Below are 16,542 nucleotides of genomic sequence, written 5' to 3'. Positions count from 1 at the left end.
GCTGAAGGCATCTGTGTTGGTCCCATGACTATATGCGCCCACACTGCTAAGAAAAATGATTTTTGTATATGCAAATTAGCCTCTAGGAGCAACGGGGGCGTTGTCATTACACCTAGAAGCTCAGCTCTCTCTGCAACTGCTGCACCCTCTCTACTTTAATTGAGAGGACCAGGCAGTGAAAACATTATCATGCCTGGCCCTGTCGATCAAACTGCAGAGGGCGCAGTTGTTGCAGGGAGAGTTGATCCCATAGGTGTAATGACAACGCCCCCGTTGCTCCTAAAGGCTAATTTGCATATATTAAAACATGATTTTTCTCACCAGTGCAGGCACATATGAACATGGGACCAACACAGCTGCCAAGTGCACATGTAAAGGGTTCGCCAGTTTCATAGGTACAAATCTGCTGACAGATGCCCTTAAAATAACAAAGACTTTTTTAGGGATTACTCTCATGGATTCATGCAGCAGTCCAGAGATAACATCTCCTATGTTTAATCCCACTTGTGTAAATCCACATTTTTCCTGGCAAGTAAAGAATGCACAAACTTCCTCTTCTCCTTACCTAAGCATGACGGTACAAGTCCAATGAATCACTGTCATCTCCAGTGTCACAGGCTGTCGCAGACATTTATAAATATATCCATGATGGATTTACTCTCCAGCTTCTTTGGTTTACAACAGTTTAGTTCATGATGATAGAACCGGAAACATCGTCCATTGCTATTTCTTCTTGACAAATGATTAATCTGTAGGAGGAGGAGATGAGGTTTCCTCTCCACTGTTCCAGGATAATACATCATTACTGCTGTATATCAAGGCTGGATGGCCAACCAAATCCAAGTTTGGAGATCTACTGTTGTCAAATAGTCAATCTTCTTATAATTGACTGAATTATTACAATATAACACTATCCACAAGAGAGGAGCAGGAATCTTGCAAGAAGCTGGAGATTCATAAGCCAAAGCAATTCACTCTAGTAGAAAATACATCTGTGTATGTCAGATATTTATCTTCAGATAGAACTTGACCCAACTGGCGAGTCTTTATATACTATACTAAAGCTGGCCATATACATTCAATAGACGTGGGCCAAAAGATAGCTCAGCCAACAGCCATCTCTTCCAAATCCCTCAGGACTCCATAACACACATACATTTTCAGTTTGGCAGGGTGTGTCTATGATGTCAATGGGCAGAGAGGAGAAGGCCACCACCAGACACTTCTGGGGGCCGTTTATCTCCTGGGAGAATAAAAGGTTCAATTATGTTCCTCCGATGCTTTTCTCTCTGGACATCATCTGAAGGGGGAGAGTTGGAAGCTCCGAATACGCATCAGATTGTCGGCCAGACCTGCCATGATGGGTTCAGCCGACAATACACTAATGTGTATGGGGGCCTTAAGTGATATCCTGTCCTTTCTTTCACTGGTCTAGAGTATTACAAACGTAAACTAATCAGAAAAAAAGGCTTCTCATCTCTTATTTCGCTATCTGTAATATGCACTACAATCATCACTCACGAAAGTGCTTACAATCTATGCGTTTTCTTGTGCCAGTTATCCTTCTTCTAGAAATCTAATTGTGGAGAAGACTTAAATGGGTTGTTTGGGATGAGAAAATGAATGTTTAAATACCCGTTTTTTTAGTTATAATTTAATAGGGAGCATTCTCCTTTCATCTATTTGTCAGAGTGGCTACTAAGTGCATCTTGTGCTGTGGAGAACCAAGCATAACCATGACTTACAGTTTGGGAATAGCTCATGTTCAAACACTACCTCACTGTGGCAATGTAGTGTTGGTGACATCCACAAGTCACTGCCAATAAGAAGTAGAGGGGTCCTGTGCTTTGATAAATGGTTGTGAAGTTCCAGCACCTATTATTTCCTTAAAATGAACTGGGAACCACATGCTGCCTCACCATAACCCCTGTTAATATCTACAAGGCATTACTGCACATTCTTGAAGAACATTTTCTAAAAGCACTGAAGACCAGGCTGCAAAGGTTTGTTGCAACTTCTAATACAGAAAATATATAGGTTCTAGCTGATCTTTGGAGGGCCTTCTAGACAAGAATTCAGTAAGTACTCACCCTGTGACTTCAAGACCTAGTAGGTTTAGCTCATGGTGAGAACCAAAGTGCTCCTCAACATATGGCTAGGTAGACTTACAGCTTTCCTAAGGGACCAGATAGTTTCCAAGGTCAAATATCTTCCCAGTCAATGCACCTTCTGCCTCTTTCTTTAGAAATGTTCTCAGATGCCACGTATCCAAGTTATGCAATTGTTCGCTGGTAATCATCGCTAATCTAAATAGACATTCACATTATCAAGGGCAGGAGTTTATCATGCTTTGGGCGGGAGCTGATCTTAACTTTTTTACTGTTTGAAAAGTACAAAGGATCCTAGTAGAAGAGGAGAATAGTTGAGCTTCAGAATTGATAAGGCTGACATTTCTGTTGTTATATGGGGATGACATAATGCGTATCTCGGCTTCTGTTCCCAAATAGAAGGCAGCTGACGTGTTTGGCAGCCGAAGAGACCAAGATGTTTACAATGATAGATTAAAATGCCACAGGAAATGTTTTCATACAGCAGTGGAACAGCTCATGAATGCTTTATTCTCTCTTGAATAGACTCGGCCTATAAGTAGGCATTTTTGAGCGTGCCTGCAGATTACATGCCTTTTCATTCTCTCTTTGTTCCAGGCCGCCTGGAGAATGCTTGTACTATGTGATCAGCTCCATCCAAAAATTAGATGAAACCTTCTTGGAAAGAACCGAGAGAACATCAACGCTCGAAATGTGTAGAACCCAGTAAATAATATCTCACCCACTGTAATTAGAAGTAAAGTCTTGACCTCTGTCAAACTGCACCATAAATGATTGCCACAGATTATGCCTCTATGAATGGTCAGAAAGTATTTGGCATCATGAAAAGAGAATGCAAATTACCAGCTAAGAAATACATCCAAAACCGAGCAAGAAGCCAGTGAATAAAATTAAAAATATGCATCTATTCTTTCGATAGAAATTATGCTGTCTTTCTGTAATACTGGTAATAAGTAGCTTACAGCATGCTGCTTAGTCTTAAAGGGGTTGTATCTTATTAGAAAAATGTAGCCGTTCCATGTTCAGGTGGATGATATTGAGTTGCAATACTGCACACAGCCTATGGAAAAGAGTGGCGCTGTGTCTGGAAACAAGCAGTTTATTTAATCTCATTCAACTGCTTTAACATAGCATATTGAAGCACATATCCCGTAAAATAGTCACTGAGATAATGCCCTACTGCCTACTTTAGTTTAAAGGCTATGTACACCTTCAAGATCAATTTTTTTTATGATTGCATTTTATCAATTTAGGGTTAAAATTAATTTCTTTTTTAATTGGTCTATATTAAAAATATTGAGCCGTTCTGTCACAAAGGGTTAACTCTTTTATGTGAATCATACTTTCCCTTTGTGACAATTATCCAATAAACCTAATCTGTAAATTACTGGAGGTCATAAACACTTATTTAAGCCACATTCTTATCAGTAAGATTGAGCTTTAATGAGTGTTCATAAGGTCAGAAATTGGAGATAAGGAGCAGTCAGCTGAGCTGGCTGACGGAAAAGAGAGAAAATCCAGAGGCTGCTTCTAGAGCATCCCAGGTCTGTACAGAAAACAGGGCTCCATATTTTTAACAAAGACCAATTGAAAAAATGATTTTTAGCTCATAAATGAGTACAATGCACTAATAAAAGAAATTGCCCCCAAAGGTGTACTTAGCTATTAAGTCCACCTGAAATAAAGGGGTTGTATTCAAAATTTTTCAAACCAACACCTAGATCTGAATATTTTTGTAATTGCATGTAATAAAAAATTTTGTATAACCAGTGAGTTACTCAATAAAATGTATCTTTTTTTTTTGTCCATCTCACTGAGCTGGTCGCACGTGCTCAGTTGTTCTTCAACGGACACCAGCCATATGTTCTGTTAGAAGTTGTGGCAGTTACATGGAGAGAGCTGCAGCATAAAGGACATGTGCTATTACCCGCCAGGCAGAAGATAATTTAGAAGAGCAACTGGAGCAGTGAATGTGAAGATCTCTGGATCCATGTGAGGTACAGGGCCAGTTCTAGCTTGTTAGAAAGAGATTGGCATGTACTATATGATGTCTGATTTTCATTTTAAACATCAATCATAGCATAAGCCCTTTAAGGATTAATAGATGAATGTAAAATAACCCAAAAAGTTATAATACCCAGCAGCAAGTGATCCACTGTCAGCTTCATATTGGTACTGCCCTATGTTGGTGCTCATGGGCCGTCTTTAGGCTGGAGCCTATTACTGAATCAAAACCTAGGCTCACCGGAGCAGTCTCAGGTTTGTCAGTCCCATTCCTGTGTCAGAGCATATTATTAATATGGTTCTCTGAGCTGAAACCCCACAGGTCACTCAAATGAAGGGTCTGTGGTGCTGCCCCTTTAGTTTAAAGGGGTTCTGCACTTTCATTTCACTGATGATCTATCCTCTGGATAGATCATCAGCTTCTGATCGGCCGGGGTCTGACACCCGGGACCCCCGCCGATCAGCTGTTTGAGAAGGCAGCTGCGCTCCAGGAGCGCCGCTGCCTTCTCACTGTTTACCGCCGGGCGCCCGCACACTGACGTCACGACTTGTATCAACTAGAGTGGGCGCGGCTAAACTCCATTCAAGTGAACAGAGCTTAGCCGCGCCCACTCTAGTTGATACAAGTCGTGATGTCAGAGGGCGGGCGGCCCGGCGGTAAACAGTGAGAAGGCAGCGGCGCTCCTGGAGCGCCGCTGCCTTCTCAAACAGCTGATCGGCGGGGGTCCCGGGTGTCAGACCCCGGCCGATCAGAAGCTGATGATCTATCCAGAGGATAGATCATCAGTGAAATGAAAGTGCAGAACCCCTTTAATTAAAGTCCATTTCTATTCCAATGAAGGCAATGGGAACTCCATCAACTCCTGACAACAGCAAATGGGTATTCCCTTTAGAACAAGCTTTCCCCTATCCACTGGATTGTTAACTGTTAAATTGGTGGTGGGGGTTCAACCATTGGGACCCCCACTAATCATGATGTGTCTTGCATTTGAATGAGGAGCTGGTCAAGTACACCACCACGCTGTTCTCGGCTATGTTCAGCAGTCCCAAAGCATTCCATTTAAACGTAGGGAATGGGTCTACCATTCTTGTCATTGGCGGTGGTCGCACCAACTAGACCTCCACCGAACTAATGGTTATTCCCTCATTAAGGACTGTAAAAGTACTTATGGGAAATACTATACAGCTTCCTTTTGCTTCTGCTTAGTAAGGCTTTCTTTAAAGTGGCATTTTGGGTCGATTGCATCAGATTTCCATTGGTCCCTGGTCTACTGCACCATACATTCCAATAAAGAACAGAACCCTGATGGAAACATGACGGATCATTTAAGTCAATGGACTCCATTATGCTTGGATCTGTCATGGCTCCTGCAAAAACGTAAGCCATGATGCCAGAATGAACAGAGCCTTTTATCAACCGCCTGTTTTTTTTTTCCAAAGAGGATGTTAGACATATGTGAAAGAGAAGGTATATGAAATCTTTCATTATTCCATGGATTATAACAGTTATCATCTCCCATCAGTGTTGTTTTTCAGCTCGCTGGAAGAAGTTACAATTATGGACATTTCCACATAAGTGTGTTTTATATCTTCATTTCTGTCAGGGTCATAAATGTAATGGACCACAACATCTATGACTGAGTGCTGCATACAGAGGCCTGGTGTGCTACACTGTAAGTGCCATTATGCAGGATCTAATGATATTAAAATGATGTTACATTTACACAAGTGAAGAACATTTTTCCACTGCAGATAAACTGATGCCTTAGGCCAAAACAGGCCAGAGGTCTGCAGTAAAACGATATTTAAGACTCAATATATGTGATAAAATGTCAGGGTAACGACTAGAGTTGATGCGATACCAAATTTTTGACTAGATTTCGATACCATAAAAAATTATTGCGATACTCGATACCATGCGAAAAAAATAAACCAAAAAAGCCACATGTATTCCGCATTTAAAAAAATTGTTAATTGTGCATTTTTATTTTTTTCTGTTCCGGCGTTCACCGCATTATTTTTTTAAATATTTTAATAGTTTGAACTTTTCGGACGTGGCGATGTTTATTTATTTATGGTTAATATATTTTATATGTAAAATTGGGAAAGGGAGTGATTTATACCCAATATTCTGGTGTTTTTTATATATATATATATATATATATATATATATACATATATATTTTTTACAGTTTATTTAATAACTGCACCACCAATGAGGAGGAGGGAGTAGACCCTGTGGCCACTGCCACCAATGATGATAATACTGGGGGGGGTGGGCACACTGTGCCACCAATGATAATTAACATTTAATACAGGAGGCGGGTGCCGGCAGCAGATCAGCGGCAGTTAACCCCTCAGGTGCCACACCTGAGGGGTTAACTGCCACTGATCGCAGCTCCCTGTCAGAGGCAGGGTGCCGGCTATGCGATTCTGCTACCGGCATCTGCCTCCTGTATTAAAAGTTAAAAACCACCTAAATGGGTTCAGACTTTGTTAAGTAGCAGGCCCAGAGATGTCCCAGCACTTACTACTATTCCTGGGCGCCGCTCCGTTCGCCCGCTGTGCCCCATTACTGTCTCCTGCTCCATATGCTAATTACTATCGGAGCAATGGGGAGAAGACATCAGCTTCTCTAGTGGGCGTTCCTTCTCCCTGGCTGTAGCGCTGTCCAATCGCGGAGCAGCGCAGAGAGAAGGAACGCCCAAGAGAGAAGCTGATGTCTCCTCCCCATTGCTCCGATAGTAATAAGCATATGGAGAAGGAGACAGTAATGGGGCACGGGAGCACAGCGGGTGAACGGAGCGGCACCCAGGAATAATAGTAAGTGCTAGGACATCCCCGGACGCCGCTCTATGTAGCCTGCTACTTAAAGTCCGGACCCATGAAAAGTCCTATCATTGGTGGCGCAGTGCGCCCGCCCCTCTCTCCCCAATGGTGGCAGCAGCAGTACAGGGGGAGGGAGAGACTGCTTCCTTCTCCCCTGTGCTGCTGAGGGAACATGAGCGCGCTGACAGCAGTGCGCTCATGGTCTGTGATACTAGACTGCGCAGCCCAGTATTAAAAAAATGGAAATCCCGGTATCGTATCGATACCGGGACAAAAGTATCTATTGGGTATCGAAATTTCAATACCCGCAACAACTCTAGTAACGACACAAAAGAAATGACACAGCAGATTATCATCTCAGAAAACATTTGGGTTTAACAAACCACCACGAGATTAGGGATTATGCAATCCCTTTTTGTTTCAAGGGTCTCCTGACAATAGGCTGATTACAGAGTATACTTCTACTGGGATACCCTGCAATCAGCTGTCCTCTATGAAGAATCCTAGCATCAAATGTTTAATTTCCCTACAGCACCACCGCTGGAGAGATGAAGAATTACACAGATCCCATATAAATTAGTGGGTTATCAATATGTCCTCCAACAAAAAGACTGGCTAAAAAATGGAGGTCCTGAATCTGCACTTGGCGGTCAGGCATTTGGCCTTTTTGACCAAGTTGAGCCAAGTAAGATATCATTTGGATGTTCATCTTGCTGAAGACTCTTAAAGCCTGTATTAGACCTAGCGATCATACAGGTGATTGTCTGTAGGGAATCATTCCTTCCCAGCAATTGCAAGCTTCTATTACATGCAACAATCTCCTCCACAGCATGGGAAAGAGCGATCGTTATACCATGGCTCGTCCCCATGCTGTCTAGTTGTTTGCAAATCATGATCTTTTAGCATGCTGAAAGATTACGGTTGCCCGATGCTGAAAGATTACGATTCATCAGAATATCGGTGGCCGTATTACACTGCCAGATGATCGCTAACGGGTTTTTACTACGAACGCTCGTTAGCTATTATCTAGCAGAAAATCTGCCAGTGTAATACAGTCTTTAGCAGTCGTTCTCTGTGGTTAGAAAGGGACATTCATAATCTGATGTTGACTATCAGCCGTCATTTCTGACAATATTTTTTTTCATACTTGATAAGTATCACCAACTAAGGGTACTTTCACACTAGTGTTAAAGTTTTCCGGTATTGAGTTCTGTCATAGGGGCTCAATACCGTTAAAAAAAATGCTTCAGTTTTGTCCCCATTCATTGTCAATCTAGACAAAACTGAACTGAACAGCATGGAATGCTCCAAAATTAATTCCGTTCCGTTTAGTTGCATTTCCAGACCGGAGAGCAAACTGCAACATGTTGTATTTTGCTTTCCGTCCTGGGAAAAATGGAAAAACGGATCCATCATGAACCCCAACGCAAGTTTTATCTGACAATAGAAAACAGATCCATCTTCCATTGACTTTCAATAAAGTTCAAACGGATCCGTCTTGTCAATGTTAAAGATAATACAACTGGATCCTTTCATAACAGATGCAGATGGTCAGTAACGGAAGCGTTTTTGCTGAACCCTGCTGGATCCAGAAAAAACGCTAGTGTGAAAGTAGCCTAAGGAGTTTGTTTTCAGTCCATGAGTTGCTATTGTTTTTCTGTACCGAACGCCACAATCCAGATATAACTAATATCAGACCACATTATACTTCATGTACTAAAAACTTCAATAAACATTTGCTCATCCCAGTTACTAAATAGTCTGTGTCATTGCATTGGGATAACAGGCAGGCATGTAATGGGTCCATCCATTTGTTATATTAAGACCCATATATCTTTGCTGGTTGGGGGCCACATTGTCAGTCTGAACAAATTCCAAGGACCGAAAATAAAGGGGTATTACCAACTGAAATACTATATTTATCGCATATTGAACATACAGTATATATCATGTCTCGATACACTTCTTGTACTCCCATCTAATGGGAAAAGACATAAAAGATACATGTGAGCAGCCACAGATGGTTGAGGGCCACACAGAATGGTATCGAGGGCTGCAGGTTGTGCCCCCCTGCTCTAGGGTTGCTGAAACTGGTGTCCCATAAATGCTCAACTGGCGACCGGACAGGCCAAGGAAGTGTTGCAATCTAGTGCAGATATTCCTGGGAAATCATTGCTGTGTATAGGAGAGCATTATTTAGCTGAAAAATGCCCGTTGCAGATCCTGCCATAACAGGAACACATGTGGCCGCAGGATGTCATGCACATATCACTGTGCTGTCAGTGTCCCTTGTGTCAGTACTAGGGGTGACCGACTGTCATATGTGATGGCTCCTCAGATCATCACACCAGCAGTTGGGACAACGTGTCACTCCACAGCAAAGGCAGGATTGAATTGCTCACCACGAGGTCTCCATACTAGAATCCAACCCTTGTAAGATCCCAAATTGAACCTGGATATGTCCCTAAAGGTGATACAGTTACAGTCTGTAGTGGACCAGTCTGTAGTTCATTATACCACTGCGCCAAATTTCCTTCTGCTAAATGTCTTGAAATGGTCTGGGCAGAGACACGGGTGAAATCAAGGTGTCACCTGTGTCTGGATGGTGGACAACAAAACTTTGAGAGCTGCTTGTGCTAGGTGGCCAATGAAACATCTGTCTAGCCGTCCTGGAGGCTGTTTGCTGTGTGTATGTGCCCTAGTGTAACCAATGCTCCCAGTAGTGGATACAGGTAGTGACATGATTAGTAGTAGTGTCATTGTTACATGACCATGGAGACCTATTATGGCACTCAAGGATATGACTATGGATGCAACATCACTAACCAGTGTGGTAAACAGATGGCCAGTAGTGTGGGGAGTAGTGGGCCACAGCAATGGAAAAGTTTTTTTTACCAAGAAAATACCTATATTTGAAAGATTTTTATTCTTTAACAGATATAATGACAAAAGGTTATCAAATATTCACCCCTATCTTGGAGGACTCCTTTAATGCTGATATTTTAAAGAATATGCACATAGGTTGCCTTAATAGCATGGTTGGCTCTTCACTAAGGCTACATTCAAACGGCCGTATGAATGGATCCGCATCCATTCCACAATTTTGCGGAACAGGTGCGGACCCAACTATAACTTGAATAAATAGTCTGCCTAGGGTGATTGGCACCCAGGGCGGGTCCTTTCTTTGGCACCCTCTCCCCCCATACTTTAAAAAAATTGTACCCCCCTCACAGTAGTATTACCCTCATTGTACAACCTTCACAGTAGTTTTGTACAGATGTGTGTCCCTTCACAGTAGTTATGCCAACATTGTGCCCTCTCACAGTAGTTATGCCCACATTATGCCCCCTCTGTGCCCCTTTCACATTTGTGAAGACCTCTTTGTGCACCGTTCATAATAATAATGCCCATTGTGCTCCCTTCACAGTAATAAAGTCCTCTGTGTCCCCTCCATAGTAAAAAAGTCCTCTGTGCTCTGTTCTGAGCATCAGTATGGGCAGCATGACTCATTTTCCCTGCCTATAGGTAGGCACAGGCCTATACTGATTTGTATGTGCTACGTGGCTACCTCCCCAAGAACATAATGTTCTATTCTCTTCTTGTATGCCATGTACCATACTTTTCCTATAAATGTAGAATTTTCCCATTTGTCACCAATAAACCGGGCTATTATTTTAAGAAGCACAGTACAATAAATCTGCATATAAGACGCACAGACGGCAGCTGCGGCAAGGCAGCGCACACATCAGACAATGGCGCCACCAGCTCCACAGCTGAGGATGCCGCACATCCTCACACCGCTCACTACTCCAGTGCCCAGCCCTCTGGCCACTTGGCCAATCACGGGTCGGATCTCACCTCAGCCCCCTATCTCTGCTGACCAATGAGCGAGCCACTGACATCTCTCGGCCCTGTGCGTGGCAGCCGTGGACTGTTTCACAGCTAATGTCTCAGCTGTGAAAATCTATAGTACACATCAGCCTGGAAAATCATCTCTCTTAAACAACCCCCCCCCCCGCACAGTACTACCTTTAAAACGTAGCCTTTAATATCAATTAAAAAAGAACCCAAAATATTAAATCAATATGGTGAAAAAACAATAACAATAACAATATGGTGAAAAAAATGGTACATAGGGCAGTTTTGTAGGCACAGGTATGGGTGGATTAGTAAATGGGAAAATATCCCTAATTCTCACCCTAAACTGTAGACCCTGCCTACAAGGCGGAATAGCCGCCCCGATAAGGGCGATCCTGTACCAGGAACCTGATGCACGCCTTGGGATGGCCCTGATTGGCCAGCTGTTATTAGACGGCCTCAAACTATATTAGTGATAACCTACCATAAGTACCAAAAATAACAAAATGATATAGAAAAATGTGCATTATCAGATAATAAAAAGATAAAACCTATCAACTCACTAAACACAGCACCATTAACACAAATATCAAATGAGTCAATGGTATAGTGGTAAAATATCAACTCAATTTAATGTCTCAGTCCGAGTTGACTGGGACATTAAATTGAGTTGATATTGGTATTTGGTTTCTCTTACCCTGCTTTCACACCTGAGCTTTTCTCAAACGCGCTAAAAAAGCGTGTTTTTGTCACGCGGTTTTATGCACGTTTTTTGCAATAGTAAACGCGCGTTTGACGCGTGTTTGTGCGATTGACTGCAGTGTCCTATGGCCACAAACGCGCGTCAAAACGACCCAAAGAAGCTCAAGAACTTGATTATGCGTCGGGCGTTTTACAGCGCGATCGTACTGCGCTGTAAAACGCCCAGGTGAGAACCATTCCCATAGGGAAGCATTGGTTTTCATGTGTTGAGCGTTTTACAGCGCGTTTGAACGCACTGTAAAACGCTCAGGTGTGAACTTAGGGTTAGGGTTAGTGCTTTGCACAGCATCATCATCAAGCTGACATTCCTATGGAATACAGTATACAAGACTGAGGCCCCTAATCCAAACAGATGGTTACACTATATGATAGTAAAGGCAATGAATTTATGAACTAGATTCTGGGTTATCTATTTTGGTATATCATTAGTTTTTGGTATGAATCTAAGTACAGATTCACATTAGAAAAATATAGAGGACATTTATCAAATCTTCTACGCCAGTTTGGTGGTGTAAAAATGTCACAAGGGAAGTCGTGTGCGACAGTTTGTGCATTTTATTTTTTGCAATTTGTGGTGAAGATTTGAGACTTCTGATGAACTTTGCCACTTTAAAGAATTGGTGTGAAAGCTGGTCGGGATTACAGAGTAGAATAGTTTTAAGTCTCGTTTATTTGGTGCAATGTTTTCAAAAAGTTGCATCTCTGCACCAGGCAACCCCCTGACGTACTTTCACTGACAGTAGGCAAAACCACCTCAAACTTGTGCCAAGTTTAATAAAACAAAACACAATACTGGACCTAATCCATAACTTGGCCGTGTGCTGCTCCTGTTTGGAATTAGGCCATCTACATTTGTAAAGGTCACCTCACCTAATTTAAGAACGCACCCCGTACTGTCTCTAACCCCTCCATGTTTATGCACGTGTGCGGAACATTATAATGAGTTAAATGAAAGTGGTATGAAGTTGTTATGATGCCCACAAGAAAATATATCTTAGTGGACAGATTGTGAGCCGAGAACTGACTTTATAAAACTTGGCCATAAAAGTCTATTAACATACATACTAGCCTCTCCCTAACCTCAGAGGCAGGGGGGCTAGTGGTCGAATCTGAAGACCTTCTTAAAGGGTTTATCTAACCCCTGAAATGCCCCCCATTTGCCCGGGCCCTTCATAGCCAATAGCAGGCAGTTGGATAACCCCTTTAAGATGTGTATGTCCCTTTAGCTTTGTCATCTTTTTGGGGGACAACTCGTTTGATAAACTGGAAGACTTTCCTGCTACCCCAGGCAACCAGACTTCTACTGTCTCGTAACGTATTAAGTTCCGTTTTATTTTTATCCTTTTTATTTTCAAACTATGTAGGTCATTGTATTTTACCTTGTGATAACTGTATTTCTGTATGCACGTTCCTTTAGATATTAAAACTTCACTTTCCTTCTCATGTTTTAAACAATTTCACAACCTCAGAAGAAGCGTTACATATAGTGGTGTATTAAACCTGTGAATGCTAAAGAGAGTAGTGGGTTTGAGTGGGTAATTGGGAGATACCTAGTTTATGGCCTCTTGTCCGATGGCAGCCAATATGGCTAACTTAGATGTGGAAGTCAGATAGGTAAAGGGGGAAGATTTAGCATAACCACTACAGCTGTCACTCAGCAGAGGGAAGGGGGTGTAATGCAGCTCAATGCAGAGAGCACGTCACAGTGAAGCTCTGCCTCCAGGACTTAAGGAGCAGAACCAGGCAGAATAAATGTTTATATTCACACTACTCTTGATAATATTAGAAGTTCCCCAACAGATGTTTTTGTCCTGCTCTCTTCCGGCCTCATCAGTTTTGCATGGCAGACTCCCTTGGCATTTTTTCCTACAATGGCTGCTGCACGTGTGAGGACATGGAGAAAGGAACTCTGGAAAGGCGGGATCACCCATAATGCCATGCATGCAGCCAATCAGCACAGCCACCCAGCCCTGTGATGTCACAGCCCTATAAATAGCTGCAGCCAACTTAGATTCTGCCATTTACCAGTGTACTTAGTGCAGGGAGAGAAGTCAGCAGGCGCTAGGGACAGTGACAGGAAAGACTTGATTGTGGTGAAAAAACTATTTATAAGTGCAGGGAAAGGATATGGAGGAATCATTCCACAGCATTTATGTAGAACAGGGTTAAGTAGGGGAGGTTGACTGGGTAATAGGAACAATCCTATTACACCTTGCCATTATAAAGCTCTGTCATTCCAGCAAACCGTTCTTATTAGGGTGCAAGTGCTGTTTGATACAGGCATTAACAGGGTTTATTACAAGGAAATTAGGGAGATTAGGGAGGTTAACAAGTGGCTAAAAAACTGGTTTAGGACGGAGGGGTTTGGGTTGCTGGAGAACTGGGCCGACTTCTCTATCGGCTACAGGCTCTATCGTAGGGACGGGCTGCACCTCAATGGGGAAGGGGCAGCTGTGTTGGGGGGAAAGATGGCTAGAAGGTTGGAGGAGTGTTTAAACTAGGGACTGGGGGGGAGGGTAATTATGTTAGGAAAAAAATAGAATTTGTAAAAAATAAAAGCCGCCAAACTAGAGACCGAGAGACTAATTGCCAAAGAGAGCAAAACTAACACTAAAATGTTCTTTAATTATATAAATGGTAAAAAGTATAAATCTGAAGGTGTCGGCCCTCTACAGAGCAATGAGGGGGGATTTGCAGAAAGTGATGAGGAGAAACCAAAGCTAATACGGTAAATATTTTTTTCCCCACTGGATTCACTGAAGACAATAAACTGTTAGATGACATGCAGAATGTAAAAGTAAATTCCCCATTAAAAGTGCCCTGTCTGACCTAGAAAGAAGTACAACAGCGACTTAAAAATATTAAAATAGACAAATCGCCAGGGCCAGATGGCATACACCCCTGTATCCTAAGAGAATTAAGTAATGTCATAGCCAGACCCTTATTTCTGATATTTGCAGACTCTATACTGACAGGGAGTGTTCCACAGGATTGGTGCAAAGTAAATGTGGTGCCAATACTAAAAAAGGGTCCAAAAACAGAGCCTGGAAACTATAGGCCAGTAAGTTTAACATCTGTGGTGGGTAAACAGTTTGAAGGTTTTCTAAGAGATGCTATCCTGGAGGATCTCAATGAAAACAAGCAAATAACATCATATCAGCATTGCTTCATGAGGGATCGGTTATGTCAAACTAATTTAAAGGGGTTATCCCACCTTCTTATTTTCATGCCGTGGCTGCTCTTTCATGTTCGAGAAACTGCTCAGTCAGGGGGCGTTTACTGACTCCGCCTCCTTGTTTGGCGTGCGCGCTCCCGTGTGAGCAGGAAATCATTCGCTCAGCCGCTGCAGCTACAAGCGCAGGAGAACTAACAAGCGCGCAGGCGCAGAGAGTTCTCTGCAAAAAAAAACACAGGACGAACTAAAGGAATCCACCGCGCAGGCGTGAAAATGCGCAAGCCCGAGAGTCAGGTCGGGCTGCGTAAAAAAAAAAGAGGATATCGCGCAAGCGCGACAAATGCTCCGATGATGCTGGGGTGGCCGTAACATATAACGACCGGCAGTAAACAAGGCTACACATTTAGGCAGACTTCAAAAGATGGGATAACCCCTTTAATCAGTTTCTATGAGGAGGTAGGTTCTAGACTTGACAGCGGCGAATCAATGGATGTCGTATATCTGGACTTCTCCAAAGCATTTGACACTGTACCACATAAAAGGTTAAAGAGGACCTTTCACTACTCTACAAACTAACTAGATCAGCGGGCAGAGCGGCGCCCAGGGGTCCCCCTGCACTTACTAGTAAGTCTGGGCACCGCTCCGTTCGCCCGGTATAGGCTCCGGTGTCTGCGCTCCCTCTGACTGATTTATTGTAGGAGGCGTGTCCCTTGCTGCAGCGCTGGCCAATCGCAGCACACAGCTCATAGCCAGGCCCTTTATGCTGTGTATTAGTGGCGAAATAAAAATATATTCGCCGCCCAGCGGTGCACTTATCTGTTGAAAAGTCTGTTGTGTTGTGTAAAAGTAGAAAAAAAAATAGGGCCTAAATGCCCTTGTGCGGTGCAGTGATATACTCTAAAGCCCAGTTTGCCGTGTATTAGTGGCGAAATAAAAATATATTCGCCATTCAGCGTTGCACTTATATGTTGAAAAGCCTTGTGTAGTGTAAAAGTTTGAAAAACGAAGGGCCTACTGGCCGTTCAGCGGTGAAATTATATGTGGTAAAGCCCTTTTTTCGTAAAATTTTTGGGTGATTGTACACCTCCTTTTACGGTATGGACCGAATTACTTAGTGGTGAAATCTTTTATGTGACTTTGCCTTTTTTTTCGTCAAATTTATGGGTGATTTCATGGTTTGCTTTTTGGCATTAGCAATACTGATGGATTACTGACTAAATGCTGACCAAGTGAAGGCAGATTCTCCACAGACAGGATCCTTTTTTTGTGGGTTATTGTTCTGACGGATCAGAGCAAAATAATCAGTGACTTCAACACAAACTTACTGCTGACACCCTCTCCACTCTGTCGGGGGGCTCTACTTGTATAAGCATTTACTAGAACGGGTTCTGTAGACATCTATTTGGAATCAGCTGATGAGGAGAGGAGAACAAGGGCAGTCTCCTCCTACTATAACCAAGTGACCGAACATACCGGAGGGCATAACGGGAGAACGGAGCGGCGCCCAGGGATAATAGTAGGTGCAGTGAGATCCCGGGCGCCGCTGTACAGATCATGACACTTAGTTCACTATGTTTGGACCGATGAAAGGTCCTCTTTAAGTATTGGAAGACCCCTCTAATGTCAAATTAAATACATTTTTGAAATTCTTAAAGGGAATGTCCCACGAATAATATTCTACAGGTTTCAAACCAGCAATCGGATCTGAATACTTTTGTAATTGCATGTAATGAAAAATGTATTATAGTTACTGAGTTATTAACTGAAATGTATCTGTATGGCGCCACCTGCTGTTTGCTCTTTTTC

General features: G+C 42.7%; 1 protein-coding gene across 6 annotated transcripts in view; it reads right to left on the bottom strand.

Annotated features, from left to right (window-relative positions):
- STARD13 (StAR related lipid transfer domain containing 13) overlaps window positions 1-16,542 on the bottom strand; it is a 263,932-nt gene that overhangs the window by 115,803 nt on the left and 131,587 nt on the right. The window contains exon 1 of one of the 6 annotated variants that reach the window (XM_044284960.1): window positions 2,170-2,200. The exons of 4 other annotated variants lie outside the window; for them this stretch is intronic. The gene's annotated coding sequence lies outside the window, so the exon portion shown is untranslated. One more of the 6 variants, XM_044284959.1, reaches the window with a different exon arrangement.

This window comes from Bufo gargarizans, chromosome 3, assembly GCF_014858855.1.
Source record: "Bufo gargarizans isolate SCDJY-AF-19 chromosome 3, ASM1485885v1, whole genome shotgun sequence".
Lineage (NCBI taxonomy): Eukaryota > Metazoa > Chordata > Amphibia > Anura > Bufonidae > Bufo > Bufo gargarizans.
The sequence above is the reverse complement of the archived record's forward strand: the minus strand, read 5'-3'. Positions and strand labels throughout refer to the sequence as shown.